The sequence below is a fragment of the Phasianus colchicus genome, chromosome 1 (assembly GCF_987193195.1).
Source record: "Phasianus colchicus chromosome 1, bPhaCol1.hap1.1, whole genome shotgun sequence".
Taxonomy (NCBI): Eukaryota; Metazoa; Chordata; class Aves; order Galliformes; family Phasianidae; genus Phasianus; species Phasianus colchicus.
Genome location: NC_143436.1, coordinates 38,704,465 through 38,727,509, shown reverse-complemented (window position 1 = coordinate 38,727,509; position 23,045 = coordinate 38,704,465). Strand labels below are relative to the sequence as shown.

The following is a 23,045-nucleotide window of genomic DNA, read 5'->3' as shown; positions in this document are numbered from 1 at the left end:
CACTTGGAAGTGGTTTCTCATCTGGGGATATGTGGATATGCAGCTGTAAAAAAAAGGAAGATAAACAAAACCTGAAAGTCCAAGAAATTCCTCTGTACTTAATTTTCAGAAAATTTATAGCTGTGGATGATTATGTAACAGAACTTTTTTCCATTGACAAGGTATAAAAAAGAACTGAAGGAACATGAGCGAATAGCAAAAGCACTGACCTGTGAGAGTTAAAAGGAAGGACCTGCTCTGTGTGATGATATCCTGACTTTAAGGACTAAATGCCCATTTTATTTCAGTTGCTCCATTTTTTTTTTCTTAAATAGTTCTATTGCAAATCCTTGTTCTTAGCTTTCTTTAGTTCTCACATAACGCTATGAATTCAATTATATAATTAGGAGGCTTTTTATTTCCTTATCCTTTCCAGGAAAGGATGTTCCTTTGAGCAGAAGCAGGTATCACATCTCCTTTCCACAATCCCTGTTCCTGTCAACTGTTTTTTAAAATATTTAGGGGCTTGGCTTTCTAAACCCTGCTTAAATCAAATTAAATTAAAAATACATGTTGAATAGTATCGAAATTCAAAGTGAAAGCAATTCATTTTCTCCTACTCCCCCAAAACCAGTTATGTTTTTGCCTTGAGTGCCTGAGAGGGGATTCACTCCAGACCCCTGGGGAGTCAGGCCATGAACACCAGCTCTCAAAGAGCAATTTGAAGGAGGGCAGAAGAGGTTTGTGATGTGACCATCCCCCCAGAGAGTCTCTGTTGTTGAGCTGGGAATGAAGATAAAACATTTGCACTGAGGATCCTTCCCGCATCAGGAAGAGTCAACACCTTGTGTGGCTCACCCCACCGAGAGTCCCATCTGCTGCAAGGCCTAGTGGCTCAATGCATCTCATAAACAAAGCGTTTCACTGGCAACATCAGGCCTCGTTTTGCTCATCAGCAGGTTAGTGGTATTCGGTAGCCAAGTATAACCTCTAAGAAACCCAAATTTAAGTTACAAAAGACAGAATCTGATGTTGGCTTTTTTGTTTGTTTGTTTATTTTTATAAAAATAGCTAATTGTAATCCAGCTATAAACCATAGGGTTATTTTAGAGGGTTTATAACTTCATGGAGAGGTTTATTTAGCAAAAGTAAAGACCCTCCTCCTCCTCCTCTCTGTTTGGAATCTGAAAATTACTAATCCTGAGAATTTTGAAGGAGGTGAAAAAAGCAGCCTGGGGAAGAGAAGGGAATTCTCACATTTGATCAACCCTCATAATGCTTCATTCAGATAACATCTGCCTCCAAGTCACTGTACAAAAATTAATTTTCCCGTAATCTTTGAATAGAAAATGTGACACATCTTAACAACTAGAAGGGATAACTGTTTGATAGATTTTGGTCTTTAAAGCCTTCTTGAAGTTTTTATGAGACTTCTGACCCAGCTCCTCACACTGCTAGCAATATTGTCACTAAGGAAAAAATAAAAGAAACAACAGCAAAACCAATAGCAATGATAATAGCACTAATAACAATCAATAACAGTGACAATGCCTGACATCTCTCAGTCTAGAAAACTAGATTTCAGTTTTCTCTTTTTATTTTCACACTTGCATTGTTTTCTGGCTTTTCATCTATTTTTTCCTCACCCATCTACATACTACTCCATTTACCACCTCTTCCTAGCACCTTCATGTCTCATTTCACTTGTAACTCAAACACTGGTCATGTAGTTGCTTTCCTTGATCTTTGCTTTTCACACCAGAAAGAACAACGTTTTTGTTCTTCTGGAACCTACTGAATCATAGAATCATAGAATGGCTTGGGTTGGAAGGGACCTCAAGCATCATGAAGCTCCAACTCCCCCTGCCGCAGGCAGGGCCACCAACCTCCCCGTTTAATACTAGACCAGGCTGCTCAGGGCCCCATCCAACCTGGCCTTGAACACCTCTAGGGATGGGGCATCCACAGATTCTCTGTGCAGCTGTTCCAGCACCTCACCACTGTCATAGTAAAGAATTTCCCCCTGATATCCAACCTAAATCTTCCCTCCCTCAGCTTAAAACCATTTCCCCTTGTCCTACTCTTTCACAGAGCTGATTCCCCTCCTGCTTGTAGGCTCCCTTTAGGTACTGAAAGGCTGCAATGAGGTCACCCCACAGCCTTCTTTTCTCCAGGCTGAACAAGCCCAGCTCCCTCAGCCTGTCTTCACAGGGGAGGTTCTCCAGCCCTCTGATCATCTTTGTGGCTCTCCTCTGGACCCTCTCCAAACAGCTTCCTGTCTTTCTTGTCTTGAGAGCCCCAGACCTGGACGCAGCAGTCCAGACAGAGTCTCACAAGGGCAGAAGACCTCAGTATGCTCATCTTGGATGCAAAGATGAGTAAAAACTTTGATGATGACAAAGCCTGAGTTAGTACTGTCTTGGGTCTGTGTGTTACTTCCCAGCAGATTTTCCCATATGTAATATAGGAATGTAACAGTTCCTGTTGAATTTGTAGGAAGAGCAGTGATTTAGGCAGGGGAATGAAAAAATGAAAGGAAAAACAAATATTCTTTAACAATGAAGCATGTCAGTGCACACAGAGAACTGTGTTATTCCAAGATTTACTATGTCTTAGTGGGATTTTGAGAAGAATGTGTTGAACCAGATGGCAGTGCTAGATTTTTAAGTATCTTGAAAGGCAGTTATCTGAAGACTGAATTCAATATTTGGTTGTGCTGATAGTGTCTGAAGGTTGATCACTACAGTTTCCTTCTTATCAAGTTATGAATCTTGCAAAATGTAGCAAACAATTATGAAAAAAGTATGACAAAAACTGATACAGTTTCCCTGTTGTCTTTTTAAAAGACTTGGAGTTGTCTTATCTGCTATACTTTTTTAGCTCTCCTTGCAGAAAAAACATGAAACATCTTTCTTATCCCAGCAATTTTTAACTTTTTATAAAAATGGGATCTATTTTCATTCTGGGCGACCAGACTTAAAAAAACTGGACTTAAAGCTGAGTCAGCCTGAAATGCATGCAGTGCTAGGGTTTCCTTATCCTCCTTCCTGTCACTGTATTTGAATTAACAAAAAGATGACCTGGTTATCATCAGGGCAAAACCTCCTCGTGGGTGTTAGCCATAGTTAGGCCATGTTAAATCCACAAAGATATTCTCAACAGAAATATATGAAAAATATGTATATTTATTAAAAAAGAAGAAGAAGAAGAACAAGAAAAAAAAAAAAAAAGAAAGCAAAGATTTTGGAGGATTCACATTTTCTAATGAACAGTTGTTTCACTGGAAAATTCCAGATCAGTCATAGCATATGGAAAGACAAGGTCATCATGACCCAGTGTTGTCATCTCCTGCTCTTTGGAGGATTAATATGGATCAGTAATAACTGCAGCAACCAGAACAATTAATAATTGAAAAGGTGCTAATGAGCGCACCAATGAAGTCAGCAGAGTCAGAAATTTCTTACCCATAGTATTTTGGTCTCTTTTTGATCCTTCTCACACCACGTGTTTAGAAAAAAAACCCTGAATTTTACTGCTTATAAGTTCCAACCATGCTTTAGTAAATGGAATTACATTTGATGGTACTGTGACTGCAGGTATCTGCCTGGCCATTAAAATCCTTCCTGAATTTCCCATCTAACTGCAACCTGTGCTTATCTTTTGAAGTTCCATGCAGTTCTCACTTAGGGACCTGAGACCATCTGTAGTCTGGGCATTACTTTATCCATGAACTATTCAAGTCATCAAGGAGGAATAACTGCACTTTCACTGTACATGACTTCCTTCTTCCCTCAGGCTGAGCAGTGCTGACTGGCTAGCTCTCTACAGGGTTTGCATGGCATCAGTAAGATCATGAGCAGACAGAAATCCTACACTCAATGCTCATTTACTAACTTCATCTCTGATGTGAAGTTGGCTTGAGCTGTAATCCAGAAAATCCTTGCTAGATGCTCAGACAGATGCTTTATGTGGTCCTCTGTTGAAGGCTCTGGGCTGGATGCTGTCATAATGAAATGACTGTGCTTAATAGGGGATCTCCTACTTCTCAGATTCATGCTGCAAGGGGACAGAATAAGCTACATGACAAGCATCGTATTGCTGGTTAAGGGCATAATAAGGAATGATAAGGCATAAGAAAATCAAGAACAAGGATGCAGTTTCATTTTCACAGCAGCTTCATCCTTTCCCTCTAGAAAACCCTTACAACATTATTCTTTTTACCCAAAATATCTATAGGGTTTTACTGGTGATACCTTAAAATAGAATTTGGCTCTTGTATATTTTTCACCATTGTACATTTCATTTATGGCACCTGCAAACGACACATTTTTCACAGATAGTCTGAATGTAAAGTACAGATTGAATGCAGGATCAAGAGACTTCTAGAAACCAAACAGTTCCAGGAAACTGTTGAAAAAGCATGTAATGCTCATTAAGTTAAGAGAGGGATACACAGCCTACATACCAAAAATTAGTGTGGCCATTAGTAGCCACTTGTCTACCTGACAACCTTCTGAGGGATACCAGGATACTGCAGAAAGGAGGAGACAGAAGCAATGTCAGCTGAAGTCAACAGAGCTACAAGCAGAAATTCTTATTTCCAGCAGGAAAAAAGCAATTTTTTAAAATAAGCTATTATATAAGATAATACATAATGTCTCCTGCAAGATAGAAACACTGGAGCAGAGCAGCACTTCTGATCTCCTGCCCATGAAGACAAATGGATCAACATAGTCAATATGGGAGAGATCTGGGAAGGACTGTATGTGAGTAGTTGATGGCATGCCATTACTTAGTAAAGTGCAGTGCATTTCTGCTCCAAGTGACCCACTTAATGACTGTGTACTGCCAGCAAACATGACTAAAGCAGATGAGGCAGATAAAACAAACACAACCATACTATGTAAGAAGATACTTCAATGGTATTGTTCAGTGGGATTAAACAATGGCTGCATATGGCTGAGCACCACACAGTTGTTCACTCATCCCCCCCCTACCCAGTGGGATGAGAGAGAATGTAAAAACAAATTAGAACTCATAGGTTGAGATAAAACTATTTACTAAGATAGGGAAAATGAAAAGGATAACAATTATGACAAATATGTATAAAAATATATATAACAACTTTTAGGACAAGTGATGCACAAGCAATTGCTCACCATCCCCCTGACCATTCCCAGCTAGAGGACCCAAGCAACAAAAGAAAGCCAGATGAACTCCCACCCCTTCAAAACTCCTTCTGCATGATATTGTATGGTATGGAATATCCCTTTAACCAGTTTATGTCAGCTGTCCCAATTCTGCTCCCTCCCAGCTCACTGGGCCCTCACTGTGAATAGCCTTGGGTCTATACAGCACTGTTTAGCAGCAGCTATAAACATTGGTGTATTATTGATGTTGTTTTTCTCCTAGAACCAGAACATAGCATCATACCTGACATTCTGAAGAGAACAATTCTGCCCCAGCTGAGATTAAGACACAGCTGCAAACTAACAGGATGAAAAATCAAAGCAGGGAACAATTCTAGCTATCACTGAAAGACAATGAGCTGTTCAGTTCAGCATCTATGCAGGAGTGCATCTAAGGACCAGGGCAAAAATGCGTCACTCTCCTTTGTGAGGCATCCTCTGCCTCCTGCTTACCGTCAGCCTGACAAATTAAAAATAAAGTTCCCTTTAAAAATTGTTGCTGTCCTGTGCCGTGTGTGTTTACCTGTGTAAGAAAGTGCACACTGTCAAAGTGAGAAAGTGCCATGCCGAGTCCCCAGGCTCCTGGGTGAGCTTTAATCCGGGAGGATTTTTAATCCCTGTGCAATGGCTGTGAGGGATGTTTGGCGCTGCTTTTTTCGCAGGTTCTCTGGAGCATGCAGACACCTCTCCCAGCCCATCAGCCAGTCTTGACAGTATCACACTAGCTGAAAGCAACACGTTAACAACATTTTACAGTTCAGGAGCCAGCTTCATTAATTTTTTTGCTGAGTAACGTACAAAGAAGGACAGCAAGCCTACAATCATCTATCACTGCCTGTGCTTCACAATTTTTTCCAGAACACTCTGAAGGCAGAAGGACAACAACAACAAAAAACAAAACAAAAAAAACCCCACAAACCTCAGTGATGAGTCAGGTACTGAGAGTAAAGAATGTATTTTTATGCACATAGGGTACAAGTAGCAAGTTAGTTGCAGCTAGTGAATTAAAATTCAGGTGGCCGCACATTTTTACTTCCAGAGAAGCTCTTCTCCCATTTTAGTTAGGTCTAAAGTATCTTTTATTATGACTACTGAGGTACCAGAGTAATTTCCAATATTGAAATACTTGTGCCACTGTATGACAACATGTGGGAGCTTCAGAAGTTTGGGCATTTTCCTCTGGAATCATTTCTTGTAAATACCACGTGTGCTGCCTGCTGCCAACAGGGAGTGCTGGGAGGGGTTGCTACCTGGTCATGTTGGTTCAATGGCAGCAGAGGTGCTCCCTGGACAGCCTGAAGCTCTCAAGAGAAAATAATTCATGTCCTGTGAAGAAGTAAGCACTTGCCTCCGTCGCAAAATAGGAGACAAAGGGCAGGAAAAGAGATTCAAACAGAAGACAGTTATTGTTTTCATGTTATTTAAAACTGCACATCTTTGCTCACAGCCCACAAGTCCCTGAAGATGCACTTCAGTGCCTCAGCCTTCTCAGCCTCCATCTAGCAGATGTTTTCAGTTTGACTGTAGGACTATAAACTATGTGTACTGGTAATGAGGAGGTCTGACCTTGGAAAACTGATCTGTTATTGATTACAGGAACTGAGGGCTAACCGTGCTTGGAGCTATGTATCAAGATGGGCCCGAGCTGCAGTGCAGAGACAATGCCAGCCCCGTGGGACAGAGGTTTTAGCTGGCTCTCGGCTGTGGCCACACCACATTCAGTGGCATCACTGATCAAGAGCAACGCTCTGAGACTGAGCTCAGAGGCCAAGCCAAGATCTGGAGGCGCAGCAGTCCATGTTGCACATTTTGTTCCTGGACAAAACACTGCCAGGGCTGGGCTCAGAGCACTGGTTAGGAGTGGGAATGTGAGCAAAAAGAACAGGAAAGTGGCTGGTGTGCTCAGCAGCTAATGAGATCCTCAGAGACTGGGAAGCGTCCAGGTGGCGGGCTATTGCCTGCCTGCCTCCTGGGATTTGGGAAGAATAGCTGGAGATTCAGATATTTTTGGAGTAAGTGATAGCAGACTCAATTTAATGAAGCAGGATTCCTCCAGTTCACTGAATGTCAAGAATGTACATTCGCAAAGCAGCGTTTCGTCAATTAGTATTTTACGATTCAGATTGAACTAGGGCTGGGGGCATTCTAGACATCTATAAATATCAGGAGCAGCACTTGCCTATGAATTTATATCCCATTAATATATGATTTAATTATTGTATTGCTATCTCTCCTCTCTAACACAAATAATTCCACTTTGATGTAATGAACTGTTCTGTAATGTGTAACATCTGCAATATTCATGACTAAATATCAATAGGGAACAAGGTAAAAAAAGTACTGGAAGGTAGCATGATAAAATGTAGAAGTTTATAGCAGTACATGCTTATGTTACTATTTTATAGTATCCAATATATTGATATATGGAATGCTACTGCTTGCATAGTTACAGGTAAATTTAAAATAATATGTTAGTCTAAGTGTAACAGCTCAGGAATACAATTTATTTCATAAACAGATTAATAGATTAGAAACTAAAAAAAAAAAAAATCTTCTCTATATTTCTGGAATTTACTGAAGACTTGTCATATAATTCATTTATATAATCCTGCATTTACAGAGAACATATCACTTTTATAGAACAAATTTCATTATGCCTGTCCCTTCCTAAATTGAAGGTGGGAATCATTCTTAACTACATCTGTATTGCTAGTGATGGCTGGTGCTTATAAATTATTTATGTTGAAATCGTATTATTATTCGTTGTGCATTAGCAGTGAATTCATGACCGGCTGATCAGCTATTAGGAAGTAATCAGAGAATTGGTACTTGGGTCTTTGACACAAAGGAAAAGTTTCTTTCAGAATCTCTTAAGGGATTTGCAGAAAGCCACTTTTCACCACTTTTGAGTTCCTTGTTATTTTACCCACAATCACTTATTCCTTTGGAGTTGGAAAACAAGCCTCTGCAAAGTGATTTTTTTCAGTAAGTTTTTGTAACATGTGCCTATTTGGATTATCAAGTCTGGTTTCTGTCCTTTCTTTCTGCATGGCTTCACTGCTGGATCAGATCCCCTGTTCACCCCATGGCATCGTTTGGGTAAATTCTTCATGCAAGTTCCAGCAAGTGAGTACAAAGCATTTTAAGAAGAAAGGACCCAAGTGGCCACTGAAGTCAACCAGGTGATCCTGGGAGCAGATGTCACCTTGACAGGTCCAAACCTGAGCCAAACAACCAGATGCCACATATTCTCCTTGCATTTCAGATCCAGGCACCACTGTGGAAGACGTAAAGGAAAAAACAGCGCTAGCAAGTAGCACACAAAATACAAATATGGGTGATCTGAAACAACTGTGTTCCAGATGCTTCGTGGCACCACGCTACGGACATGAGCTCTGACAAGTACAAACCACCCAGCCTATTCCTGCTTTTTGGCTTCCTTTTCAGGTGCTCAAAATAGTGCTAGAGAATTTGTGTAAATGTACACAAATTCAGAGAATTCAGTAAATGTACACATTTACTTTTGAGTCAGTCTTCTGTATTGTTAGTAGATCGAAGGAGGCATTTCTAGGGCACAAGTCATCTCACCTTCAAATAGACAACTAAAGCAGGTCAGGTGAATGGCACTGTACAAGAGCTTATCTTTGTCCACTATTAAGACCAGCCAAGGAAGCTTAGATACTGTAGCTAAGGACATCTGAAGTTAGGTGGAATTAATTTCACTCTTCATTTTTAAGGCTTTGCTTACTGTGGGTAGCAAATCCCACAGATCTCATCAAACTTCCTCTCTTTTGCTCTTCATCCATCCTGTGTAACTTCCTTGTATTTCGCTGCCCCATTTCTGCCCTTCATCTTTTTTAATCTAATGTAGCAGTATCACAGAGTTTTTAAGACTGGCAGGTCTGTTTATCGTAGTGGAAGACAGAGAAAGAAGAAAAGTAAAAGCAGCAACATTAGGCAACAAAACAAGACCACACATAAACCAGTTTCATCAATACTCTCAGCTTTTAAATGGTTATGCTTTGTAAGAAAATTGCCAAAATGAGCCTGTGTATATGACATGAAATGCATAGAGATGATAAGACTAAATGGTGCAGAAGCAATCTGCTCTTCCACAGAACACAAAAATGCTATATTTCTAACTAGAAGCCAGCATGTCCTTCTTTAAAATAAATAAACAGTAGACAACATAGCCAACTTTCACTTCCCCAATAGGAAGACTTTTTTTTCTCCATGCAAATCTGCCATGCAAATCATGGAGAATAATTTTGGTCTACCTTTTACATGAACATTTTGTAATTAATCAGGCAGATGTGTGAGTGCTGTTTATGTTATACATGTTGTGCCGCTGTTCTAGTAGTTTTAAATTAATGGTATTATATTGCATTTTTCATTGCAATTTAACTGGGATGTTTTTCATGGCTTCTTAACCTTACCTCCCCATACATCAAGTGCAACAAAGCTTTTCTGTAAATATCACAGAAAAGTCAAGTCTGGAAGGGAACTCTGAAGAGTTTCCTCAAAGCTGGAACAGCTAGAAAAGGCTGCTGCAGGCTGTGTCCAATTGAGGTTTCAATATCTTCACAGATGGAGACTTCATGATCCCTCTGGTCAACCTCTTCCAGTGCTTGATCATCCTTAGAGTGAAGAAGTTTTTCATATGTTTAAGTGGAATTTCCCTTTTTTCAGTTGGTGCCCATTACCTCTTTTCTTTTTACTGGGCAGTTTTGAGAAGAGTATAGTCTATTTCCATCTTATGTTCACAGACTTTGATAAGATTATTCCCAAGCCTTCTCTTCCCTAGGCTACGCAAACTGAACTTTCAGCCTTTCCTCCCAGGAGAGATGCTTCAGTCCCTAGCCTTCTTCATGTCTCTTTACTGGACCTGATCCACTATGTCCATGTCCTTCTTGTACTCGGGACCCCAGAACTGAACTCAGCACTCCAGCTGTGTCTCAGAAGGGCTAAGTTGAGAGGAAGAACCACTTCCCTTGACCTGCTGGCCATATTTTTCCTAATGCCATGTGGGAGGCTGCTGGCCTTTTTTTGTGTGGTAAGGGCCCACCAGGACCCCCAGTTCCTTTCCTGCAAAGCTGCTTTCCAGCCTGCTGTCACCAGTCTTGTCCTTGCACATAGGGTTGTTCCTTCCCAGAGATAGGATTTTACATCTCTCTTTGTTGAACTTCACAAGGTTCCTGCCAGTCCATTTTTCCTGCCTCCCAAAGTCTCTTTTAATAGCAGTACTACCATCTGGTTTAACAGCCAGCACTCTGAGTTTTGTATTAAGATTTGCAGATTTCCAAGGGTGCATTCTTTCCTGCCACCCAGGTCATGAATGAAGACATTAAACAGCATTGGCCACAGTGCTGATCCCTGAGGTTCACCACCAGTGACTGGCTCCTAGTAGGACTTCGTGCTGTTTGCAGTCTTCTGGGTCCAGCCATTCAGCTCATTTCCAGTAAACCTCAATGTCCATGGATTTAATCATCAGTCATCAGCTATCAGCTGTGTTTACAAAACACTAAGTATAAACAGACAACATACACTACTCTCCCTACATTCTCCAAGCCAGTCATTTCATCATAGAAGGCTACTGGGATGGGCAGGCACAATATCTTTGTAAATTCATGCTGATTACTTTTAACCACCTTCTTGTCTTGCATGTTTGCAAATGGTTCCCATGAGGATTTGCTCCATTAGCTTCCCAGGGAACAAGATGAGGCTGACTAGCCTACAGTTCCCTGCATCTTCCTCCTTGCCTTTCCTGACCATGAGTGACATTTGCCTTCTTCCAGTCCTAAGAAACCTTTCCCAATTGCCACAGCCCTTCAAAGATGACTGAGACAGGCCTCACAACACTCCACTAGGGCCCTCATGCCCTTGTCCAAAGCAATGCTTGATAAACTCCATGTCTCCCCAGTAACATCACTGATGAGCAACAGGAAATAGTTTGACCGTCGGACCTCAACAACATCCTGGATCTGAGAATCACTAAGCAGCAAACCTCCCTAGACATGAGGTCGGGTCCCTATGTTGGGCCTTGGTACCCAAGGGTTGAGCAACAGAGTGGGGTGGATCAAGCAGAGAGAATGTCAGATACTGCAGTGTTGACAAAAACTCTTAGATCTTTAGCTGAACACTCTTCCCTTTCCTCTTTCTACCACCCCACTGTAGCCTAAGGTCAATGATATAGAGGAAGCTGTGCAAGATTAAAGATAGAAAATGACGTTACAAAGAAGATTTAAATATCCACCTTCTCTTACAAATTTACTTCAGCTAGTTCATATCTCTTTTTTGACATTCTTCAGACAGCTTTAGGTATGTGAGTGATCAGTCTTTGAATGTCAGCCACCTGAAGTGCTGCAGTGTTTCAAACTATAATTTTGAGACACTAAATTATATAAAGCCTTAAGATTTTTGCTGACTGAAGTTGAATAGCTGCAATCCTTTCAACCTGTACTCTGTGATGTTTTGTGATGTTAAGTCTTCAGGCAAAAATATTGCCTATGTTGATGAAAAAACCCAAAGTTTTAGAAAAATATACTGGGAAAAGTAAGTAGCCTGCTTTTGTGTCTGTTTGTTCACCATCTTCTGAGAAATCAAGTTGCCGGGGAGGAAGGAACTAACTCTCTTGTGTCAGATCACGCTGACTAGAGCTGCTGAAAATCTTTTTTTTGAAGGGCAAGGTCAGAGATTAAACTGGTAATTGCCAATTCTTTGAAAATGAAATTGCTCATTCAAAAGAGTTAGTCTTGGTGAGTGTTTCAACTGTATTTAAAAAGCAGCATGGGACAAAATGTCCTGAAATTGTCAGGGTGTCATTTTGACTTTTTAAAATAATAAAATGCAAGATTTTAGATTTATTTTGATTTTTAATTGCAAAAATAGAATTAATACAAGTGAAGGCATACTGAAGTGGTAAAAAAATCAAAATAAAGCAAAGTTTATATAAATAGAATATTTAGATTTGTACCATCTGTGATTTCAGAGAGAGAAAAGGAAGAGAAGGATCTCAGCCCATGGATTGGGATATTGTCTTCTCCTCCCTTTTTGGAAAGCTACTTTTTCCATAGGGCTCAGAACTGTTCATGGCACAGGAAAGCTATTTCTTGCCCAGACTGGAGCTGAATATATATCTCATTCCTGTCAGGGGTGCTTCTGTGGGCATTTTTAGCTGTAACAGAGAGTTCTGGCAGTGGATAGTACACTCTGCTACCCTGGAAAAAAGAAAAAAAAAAAAAGAAAAAGAAAGAAAAAAGAAAGAACTCCTAACCATGAAATCTGCAAATGCCAAAGAACCAGAGAACTTTAAGGGAGTGACCTTGATCTTTTCATCTATAAGGTAACCATGAGGAAGTTGTGCAGCCTTTGGAGAATATATCACATCTTTACAAGACCACAGCAAAATAATCACTATATGAGATTTCATGGCATTTTATTGTGTGAAGTGACCAATGACAGTGGAAACAATCACCTGCCTGTAAAGAGTTTCTCTGTCATGTTATAGTTAGATCTGTTAAGGCTGATGACAAGCACTGCGTGAGATACCACATTCTTCTACCTAATGTCTTTTATGTAACAATTTAACTACTTTATATGCATTATGAAAAGATTTACTCCAATGTAATAAATTAATAATTTACCAGCTTCCACATACAACTTGTTTTTAAAAAGTCAGTTCTACAGTAATATTTCAGTTAGCACCACTGCGTATTTTTATCTTTTCCTTCCCCCCTCCCCTCCCCTCCCCTCCCCTCCCCTCCCCTCCCCTCCCCTCCCCTCCCCTCCCCTCCCCTCCCCTCCCCTTCCCTCCCCTTCCCTTCCCTTCCCTCCCCTTCCCTCCCCTCCCCTTCCCTTCCCTTCCCTTCCCTTCCCTTTTTCTGACAGAATTATTTAATGGTGAGTAAAATTTAAAATTAAAATTAAAAATAAAATTAAAAAAGCAGTAATTTTCAGCCCCCCAACAAAGGCCCTAAAAACACCAGGTGCACTGTACTCAACATTTAAACTTCTGTAGTACCTCTGAAGTACTTGTCCATCCATATTGTCACTGATTTCAATATATCTCTACCATTTACCTTTTTTTCCACAGTATCACTCCACACTGTACCCCTATTTCATCAGCTGTCTTGTAGGTTTTTTCCTGCTGCTTTTGATTTATACCTGCTGGATCTATGAGCAATCCCTATAATGTAAGACGAGTCACGATTTAATCCCTGGTGAGTTAAAAATATTAAGGAATGAAAGGTGCTGAAGGTTTATTATGTCAAAAAGTGTATAATCACATTTCAGCTTTTGATTTTTTTCCAAACCATGTCAGTTTTTCTTTGCCATTTATTACAGTATCTCAAAGGTTACCTACAATGGATTTCTTCAGTTTGCTGCTACCCTGCCGGAAAATACGTTCCCTAGGGAAAAACTTGCTCTCATTTCACAAAAGCAGAAGCAAGTGCAAAACAGAAATCAGTAAGAGGTGTTCATTCAGCTCTGTGCAGGGATTTGCATGACTTGCCATGTGATAGTTCAGCAGAACTTTCTATGCTGTCTGTGGCACTGTTTAAAAGCTATCACTTGCTTTCTGGGATTATGTACTTTCCTTTACAGAACAAGCAGTTCCTCAAAAAATAAAAAATACATGGAAGAGAAAACCACAGCTTTGTACTGTATCATTTATTGGCTAGCCATGTAATTTGGAATTGTCATTCTGTAAGAGCTGAAAAAATGCTTCTTGCAATCCAGTGTTTTATAAGCAATATTTCGGATTCACTGTTTTCATTGTGCACCAGTAATTCTAATACTTCTGCACTGAATTTCATTGGGTTTGAAATGGTACTGAGGAAAAGGCATTTCTTTGTGGCTCTTGGGGGACCTTAGGCTTTTTGCTCTGTAAGTAGTTCAGTGAACACGTTCTCATTTTCAGTGTCTGATGATAGATTCCGTGGTGATTATAACTAAACTGGCTACCACAGACAGGAGCAAAAAAGGAGCACTCACACCATCCCTCACTGTAACTCAGTGCTCACATGAGGTGAACTGCCAGCTGGTTTCCAGAAAGAGTAATCTTGGGCAATCAGTGCTGTGAAGAACTGTTGGGGTGAGCTGACCTGAAATCAGCTAAGGTCAGAAGTGAACATGTGGTCATAGTCTTTCCTGTGTCAGTGCTGAGAAGGGCCCGAGTCCTGTAAAACTGAGCCTTTGGTGGGTGCCAGGTGAGCTTAGTACTCAAAAGGGGTAACAAGGTATCCAGGTAATCAGGTTCAGGTCCATACCAAAGAACTTGGCATATTTCTGCTAGCATGAGGGGCTGAGAACAGATTAAATAATAAACAGGCCCGTGTTACAAAGGAATTCTTGATCAGAAGCATTCCAAGCTCCATGACCTACACATTTTCCTTAGCTATAGCAGTGTAGCTTTAGCTTTGCTAGAGCCTGACTGCATTTCAAGGACGTAGGATGCACGCTGTGCTCGGAAGGACTGAGCCTGGATGCGAGTGTCAAACCCATTTCTAGCGACAGGCTGTTACACAAATACTGATGGCCTTCTGCAAAAACTTCAGAGCTCGACACTCTCCAGGCCCCTCCAGGTACAAACCCACATTCATGCTCTGTCCCCAAGAGTTCTCATGGTCTCTGTCTAGAGACAAGTGCTGCTCTGAGCCTCTACCCACAGCAAACATGCAAGTCAGTGAAGCAAACTGCAGAGGGAAGGGCTCAAAAGTGAGCACAACTGATAAGGTCTGTGTACTCAAGGGACATATCAGATTCCCTGATATTTAATAGCTCCATGAGTAAGATACTCAAGCAGCGTGTGGATGAGACAGTTCAAACTCCTCTTCTGATTTGCACCAGTGATTTCACCTCACTGATAGTGACTGAAGTCACTATCCCCAGGAGTCCTGCCCTAGCAGCCACACTATAGGGAGTGTCTCTTAAAAAACCTTTTTGACTCTATGAAAAACAGTGTGTCTGCATTCAATGTCCACACCTGCATGTTTCTTACAGATGTGTATTAAAGCTTTAAAAAAGTTTACTTACAAGGCATAAGAAAACCTGCACTGGCATCTAATGCATTCTCAGGTGATTTCCTTTCCCTTTTTTTGTTTTTCAATGCAATACTGAGGCCATATTTAGCACTGAGTTTTGGATAAAAAGGCCGTTCCCTCCATCCTGGAACTAAGTTTGAATCTCTTTTGAGGGCTTATCTTACTCCTTGACCTCTGCTGTCAACTAGCTTAACCTCTGCTCAGTGCTTTTGGCTTTTGTGCATCTCATCTCTAATGTACCCCACTCCTCTAGAGGGGTCGCTGGGGCTCACCTCAGTGCTCTGCAAGTCATGAGGTGCAGGCTGCAGGAAAACAAGCCAGGCCAGCCTTCCTGTGAATCTAACCCTTCTGCATCGCTTGTTTACAGCTGATTGCCACTTTAGCTGATTGCATAAAGGGAATGTCTGCAATGAAACATAATCAGTGTTGCAATAAATACCAATCAATTGCTTGTTTTTATTAAATGCCTTCTGTACATCTTTGTTCACTTCATATTAACAAGCATTGGACACCTCAGAAAAGCAAATTAGCAATTGGTATGATTTTGAAATTGGAGCTACAAGAGGCTACAGGTACTTTTATTTTAGAACCACATGTTATCTGAATCTGTCTCTCATTTAGACTACGCTGCACAACCTTTTGCCTGGATCCTTCCTCTGCCTCCTTTCATTTCTGCGGTTTCTTCCTATGGCAAATTGCATGCTGTTACTCCCCTCCCCAAACTCAGTGCGCTGTGAAGCAGCATATCCCTGCATCTTCTGCACGAACCTTGCTTTTGAAGATTGGATATGTATTTTTTTATTTTTTACCATCTGCTTTTGGGGCCTGAGATTTCGCTGGAACATACTTCAGCAAAACTGGTGTGGCACTGTACAGCGGAGAAAGGATCCTTTATCTTTTGCAATCGTTAACACAGATGGCACTGAACCTATCAGGCAGATCCATGACTTTCTCTTCTTTTGCTGTCTGTTGCAACTTCCATTATTTACAAAGCTCCGTTTAAGACTGCAAACTAGACAGGTGCCAGAATTCAGTACAATGTAGGGACTCCACGTTAAGCAACCGATAAGTGATTTATCCCTACAGCTCTGTGCCATCGCCCTGCGTGTCCATCCATCCCGTCTGGCCCTGGTAATGGCTGAACTCCTCCGCTCGTCCCAGCCGAGAGAAGTTAAGAGGCTCATGGACGACCAGTTTAGAGCAGATTATGGATGCATCCTGCAAGCGTGCCAAGAGATGCTGTTGCTCAAGCCCACGCACGTGGAAGAGAAGCCCTAGAAAGCATCAGTTTCCATCGAGGCTCCGCTCGGAGTGAGGCGCCGTAGTAGCGCGGCAGCGGGGCAGGTTAGGGCCGTTGGGCCGCGCTCCGGTTGCCCCCGGCCGCCCAGCCCGTCCGAGGCCGAAACCGACGGAGCAGCGTTCGCGCACCGCAGCTCCCAGCGCGGCCTTTCGAGGCGAGCCGCTGCTGGCTGCGGTTTGCGGCGCCGCAGCCTTTGTGTTCGGGCTTTTACCCGCTCCGGCGAGCCCGCCCCGCGTGACAGAGCACCGCTCCTCGGTGCCTTCGGACGCCCCGAGCCGGAGCGCAGCGGCACAAAGAACGACGCCCGCTCTGAGGGGAGCGCCGCGCACCCGGCATCTCCTCGGGCCGGGCCGAGGAGATCAGAGCAGGGCAGCGCAGGGCAGGGCAGCGCAGGGCAGGGCAGCGCAGGCCCGGCCACAACCGCCTCGGCCAACGGCCTGCGCGCGCCCGGCGGGCGGGAGCGCGAAGAGGGCGCGCGCGCGTTGCCAGGAGACCGGGGCGCGCGGAGGAGGGGGAGGGGGGTGACGTGGTGACGTTAATTCTATATGAGCGCGAGCGGCGGGAGCTCGGGTCTTTTTACCGCCAGCCGCGCGGCGCCTCCGCCTCGCTCCTGAGTCACCGCCGGTCCCGGCCGCGCAGGTACCGCGTGGGGGCGCGGGCGGGGGGCGCGGGGAGGCCGAGGCCCGGTTCGGCGCGGCGCGCTGTCGGGCTCAAGGAGCGGGTTGGCGGCGCCGGCCCCGCTCAGAGCGCTGCCCGCCGCCGCCCACGCCTAACGCGCGTGGCTCCGCGGCCCGCGGTGAGCCCGGCCGGGCCGCGCGGCGGGAGGCGGGACCGCGGCAGCACGTGGGGCGGCGGGGCGCCGCGCGGGCCGGGGCCGGCCGGGAGGGATGGAGGCCGGGAGGGAGGAAGGGAGGGAGGCAGGGCGGCGGGCGCACATGGCGGCGGCGGGAGCCGGGCCCGCGCCGGGGCGGGGGCTGCCGCGCGGTGTCGGGCGGGAGCCGGGGCCGCTCCCGCCGCTCGTCCGCGGGCCGAGTGCCGCTGCTGGCCGTGCTCGGGGACCGCCGCCTCGGCCCCGTGCGCCCGGCGGTGTCGGCAGGCGGGTGGTGGCCGCGAGGCGAGGGAGCTGCCGTGGAGAGTGAGGAGCCGCGGCTGGGTTGCGCTTTGTATTCGTATCTGTCTGCGTGCCACGCGGGTCTGTCCGCTCTTGCGGGACGCTCGCAAGCGAGGCTTTCATCATTTCAGCTTTTTTCCCGTCCGCTGCCCAGAAGTGGGCGCAGACCCTCTGCACGCCGATACACCGATAACATGGCAGCATCTGCGCGGTTCGTCTCCAGGCACGCTGCAGTTCTGTGCGTGTCCATTTGGTGCTTGGAGTCCCGTGCGGTGTGCCGGCAGTCCCTGCTCTGCCTTCCCTCGAGGAAGGTGAGAGTGGAATGGAGCTGTGTGATGCACCGTGCGCTCACAGCTTGGGCTGGAGTTGGGTTTTGGCAGTGGGCACTGTGAGTTAGCGCCTGATTTGTTTTCATTGCAGTCATGAAATAAAGCTTGAGAGAAGAGCGAAGGCCGGAGGCTGTGTAGGGCTGTAGGTGTGTTCTGAGGGGAACATTAGCAGCTTCTGCTGTAACCTTCTTGGTGAACTCCTTAATGGATGAGAATGGTCTCCATTCTCTTGTAAATCTTCTAATTATCCTAACTTTTGGGGCAAAATAAAATTTGGAGCCTACACACGCTGGAATTGGGTGATGCAGGTGCCTCTGCCAGGCAAAAACTTAGGACTCGAGGCTTTGGGGAGCTGGGAATGCTGTTACCAGTGCCTAGCACAGGCCCCAGCTGAAGCTGCGTTTGTGTGCCCTCAGTGCTGTGTGGGAGGTACGTAACAGCAGTCTCCCTTCCTGTACTGTGCACACTGTGTGCTTTGGCTTCTGGTGATCAGGGACTGTTTATCTGCGTATGCAGGAGGGCCTTGTGCACGTCGCTTCTTTAAGCCCCGATCCTTTTACATTTTCAGGACAGCAAAGCGTTGGGACTGCTGCACACGTGCGGAAGTAGCGTGCTGCGGTTGTGCCGTCAGCCTGGTGCTACAGGAAGCGCTAGCAGCCATGGGCTGGCTGTGCTGCTGCTCAGACTGGGGGCTCCTGGGAGCAGGCAGGGGAATTGTTATGGAGATCTGCTTAGCGAGCGCCCTGAAGTGGGTGGTCTGGTTTTTCTTGGCTCTTACCTCCCATCCTCATTGTCAGCTGTGCGCAAGTGAAACTGAAAGCAGAGCATTGTAGGGCATTTATTTATATTGTGAAGCTTTTTATAAGAATTTCTACGACACTGAGGGAGACCCAAGTCTTCCAGGCAGACACCATTTCCTTTAAAGTAACAACACAGTTGCAGATCTCTAAGCAAACTTTGCCTTACTGTTCTGTCGGTAGTGTTGGCATAAAATCATTTGCTTAGCTCCCAGAAATTGAAGCACTTGTAACAGGGAGAATTTAATTCATTGTGACAGAGATTATATCCCTTCAGGGGAGTGAAATAGCTTGAGGGTTTGAGTTTCAGTAGGGGAAAATCTCAGGGGAAGTAAGACAAGTATCTTCTGTCTGCAATTTTTGATCAGAACCTTTGGTGAAAGCCAGTTTGTTCCAGTGGGCCAACAGGTATAATGGAGATGTCTATAGTATCTATTTGTTTTTATTCTTATGGCAGTAACCCAGTTCATCTTAAGAGTCCTTTTATCCAGCTGCAAAGATGGTGTGTCTCAAACAGAACTGTCAAAGATCTGATTCTACTTTGCAAAGCTTTAGGAGCTGGACAGATTGCTGAAAGTGGAGATGTAGGTGTTTTTTAAATACCTGTTTGTTTTTCTACATTTGTAAACACATTCTGTGTAACTTCAATGATGTTTTTTTCTTCCATGAATTAATACTGCTTTTGGATTTGTGGTATAGTAGGCACTCATACAGAAGATTCTACTTTGTTGCCGGAAGCAAGACTCCTCAATAGTGACTGTGTTTTGCTGGAGCTGTGGGGTCTTCTGAGTTGGCTTCTGGCTGAGGGCTGCCTTCTGTCTAGCTGCTCCTTAGGAACCAGTTAGTAAGTAACAGAACAGAACTGTGTTGTACAGGAAATGTTTAATCTGAGAAATGACTGCAGTGACTAATGTTTGTAGGTCAATTTTCATTTGTAAATTACTTTGAGCTGAGAAGTGATTATAACATAGTTAATGTAGTCTATCTGATCCTCGCTCCTCTCAGACGTCGGTGCACTTCCTCATCACCTGACTACGTTAACCTGCAGAGTAGGGTCAGTGCCTTGATGTATTTGTCTAGAAAACCAGATGTGCCCGGAAGGTGTCACAGAAGTTGTTGGGTGGTTCATTTGAAGACCTTCTGAATAATCAACTGTTTAAAAATAATGCAGGAAGTTCGTAACAGCATAGAATCATGAATATTTGTCTTTTCTGAATATGCAGTAACATGTGTTTCAGTCCACTGCTTTGTTCTAGATGGCCTTTAATACTATATTTAGAAATAGTGTTGGTTTTTCTGTGCTTCTTTGGGGATGAGTTGCCCTTAAGGGAAAGCTTCCTTTTAGGTATGCCTCTAGTTTGAAAAGCTGGCTTAAGCATTGAGAGATTAAGTTTGGGGGTGGGGATGGAGGAAGAAAAACCCTGTCAAGAAGAAAAGAAAAAACAAAAAAAACCCAAAAAACACCAAAAAACCACCAAAGACATACCCACAATGCTTATTTACATCCAAAACAGTTTTCAGTCTGTTTGCTTTTAGCTTCCATGTGTATTTTTATGTCACTTTTCATTGCTCACCTCTGAAATGCTATTAATGTCAGATTCCAACTATTACTTTTCTTTAGATGTTCGTGTTGCTAGGCCTTGAATCTCTGACACAATGTTCAGCAGCAAATACAGTATTTTTATGAAGGATATATTACAGAAACTCTAACGACCGTGGTTTTTATTGTTTCTGTCACCAGGCATCCAATTCAGATCTTGCCTGCTTTTGCATGTTGAATAGAAGTCTTTAGTGGGCTGCATGCCATTATACTTGAATCTTTGCAGAGCAATTTCTCAGCCTTTTGAATAATACAATTGTTTGAATTGCTTCTAATACATAGTACTTTAGATTTTAGTACTGTTTCTTTTAACTAGCTTACACTGCCTTTTTAAACAGTTGATAATTCTGTTATATTGTGCTTCTGGAAATTACTGATCTCAATTTTGGATGTGAAATATGTGCCAGTCAAAGCACTTCTGTTCCATGTATGTGCTAAGCAGTGCCACCAGGAATGTGCTTGCTTTTGTTGAACTGGTGAGATCTTCATGACTTGGCCTCTTGACTATTGTATCGCCTTGTTTGCTGTTATGAGTTGGTTGGGTACTCCTACTGCTGCCGAGATCACAGTTAAGTGAAATTCAGAAGAAAATGTTTTTGAAAAGTTTGTAAAAGTTTGTTCATGAAGAAGCTGGCTGCTGACAGTTTGGATAGGCGTACACTCTGCTGGGTGAAACACTGGCTGGATGGCTGGGCCCAAAGAGTTGTGGTCAATGGAGTTAAATCCAGTTGGCTCCCGGTCATGAGCGGTGTCCCCCAGGGTTTGGTACTGGAGCTGCTTCTATTTAACATTGTTATTAATGATCTTGATGAGAGGATTGAGTGCACCCTCAATAAGTTTGCAGATGACACCAAGTTGGGAGTGAGTGTTGATCTGCCAGAGGGGAGAAAGGCTCAACAGAGGGACCTAGATAGATTGGATTGATGGGCCAAAGCAAACTGTGAGTTTCAATAGGGCCAAGTGTCCAGTCCTGCATTTTTGTCACAACAACCCCAGGCAACCCTACAGGCTTGGGGAGGAGTGGCTGGAAGGCTGCCTGATGGAAAGGGACCTTGGTGTAGTGATGGACAGTTGGCTGAATATGAGCCAGCAGTGTGCCCAGGTGGCCAAGAAGGCCAATGGCATCCTGGCTTGTATCAGGAATGGAGTGGTGAGCAGGACTAGGGAAGTCATCCTGCCCCTGTTTGGGGCATTGGTGAGGCCTCACCTCGAGTACTGTGTTCAGTTTTGGGCACCTCAGTACAGAAAGGACATTGAGGTGCTGGAGCAGGTCCAAAGAAGGGCAACAAGGCTTGTGAAGGGCTTGGAGAATGTGCCCTATGAGGAGAGACTGAAGGAACTGGGGCTGTTTAGTCTGGGGAAAAGGAGGCTGAGGGGAGATCTTATTGCTCTCTTCCAGTATCTGAGAGGTGCTTACAGCAAGAGCAGGGTTGGTCTTTTCTCACTGGTGACAGGTGACAGAATGAGGAGAAATGGCCTCAAGTTGTGCCAGGGTAAGTTTAGGTTGGATATCAGGAAACACTTCTTTACAGAAAGGGTTGTTAAGCACTGGAATGGGCTCCCCAGTGAGGTGGTGGAGTCATCATCCCCGGATGTGCTTAAAAACTATTTGGATGTGGTGCTCAGGGACATGATTTAGTGGAGGGTTGTTAGTTAGGGTAGTATGGTTAGGTTGTGGTTGGACTCAATGATCTTTAAAGTCTTTTCCAACCTGAGTGATTCTATGATTCTAAGTAAGCTTTAAATTCCTTGGCCTTCTACAGGTGTGCTGTATGGTTACAAACGTTTTTTTAAATCCTTCACCTGTATTCTTTTGCCCTGTCATAACCTGTTGTGTGTATATACTACTGTTGTGTCAGATGTTACAATCAGTATTGAGACCCTTAGCAGCCACCAGAATGTATCCAAGTTAGATTATTGTCTTTCTTCTGTGAGTGCCAACTTGTTCCTTGAAAACTGGTTGTTTGGGGGGTTTGCAGTGTAGCAATGGCTTCATTTCCATGGGGAGAAAAATGGAACTGAAGGTAGCAAGAAAGTTGCTAAATATATTTTATGAATTCCAATGACTTCTCAGAGAGTGAATGAATTTTCTACACTGCATTCATCAGATGTTCCAGCAAAAAACCAGCAGTGAAACCGTAAGGAAGTGGTTCCTTTTTAACTTCTTGGATAAGGCTGGAAAAACATGTGTTCTAAATCAAATTTGTTAAAAACCCAAATGTTGTAGTGTGGAGTCTTGCAGATAGCGTGACTGCCAATATGGTTGTGTTTGATTCTGTTTGCTGTCTCAGTAGTCAACTGACCCTCTCCTTTCCTTCAGTTAATGCTTTGATGTATGTAGGTTTATCTTGCTCAGCTGTTAAAGCACTTTCTGCCACAAAAATGCTTTGTTAAAACCTGGTTTGTGTATTACTTGTTTGGCATTGTTAAGAAATTGATATTTGTGCCAACATAAACCGCATAGAGAAGTACTCCCTTTGGAATCATAGAATGGTTTGGGTTGGAAAGGACCTTTAAGATCACCTGGTTCCAACCCCTGCTATAGGCAGGGACACCTCCCTCTAGACCAGGTTACTCACAGCCCCATCCAGCCTGGTCTTGAATGCTTCCAGGGAGGGGCATCCACAAACTCTCCAGGCAACCTGTTCCAGTGTCTCGCCACCCTCACAGTAAAGAATTTCTTCCTGATATCTAGTC

General features: G+C 43.7%; 1 protein-coding gene across 4 annotated transcripts in view; it reads left to right on the top strand.

The window, feature by feature from the left end:
• The first annotated feature begins 16,995 nt into the window (after positions 1-16,995).
• NAP1L1 (nucleosome assembly protein 1 like 1) overlaps positions 16,996-23,045 on the top strand; it is a 32,376-nt gene continuing 26,326 nt past the window's right edge. For 3 of the 4 annotated variants that reach the window (XM_090138964.1, XM_031589690.2, XM_031589688.2), the window contains exon 1: positions 16,996-17,150. The gene's annotated coding sequence lies outside the window, so the exon portion shown is untranslated. Of the gene's footprint in view, positions 17,151-19,571; positions 19,593-23,045 lie in introns of those variants that run through there. The other variant, XM_090138969.1, reaches the window with a different exon arrangement.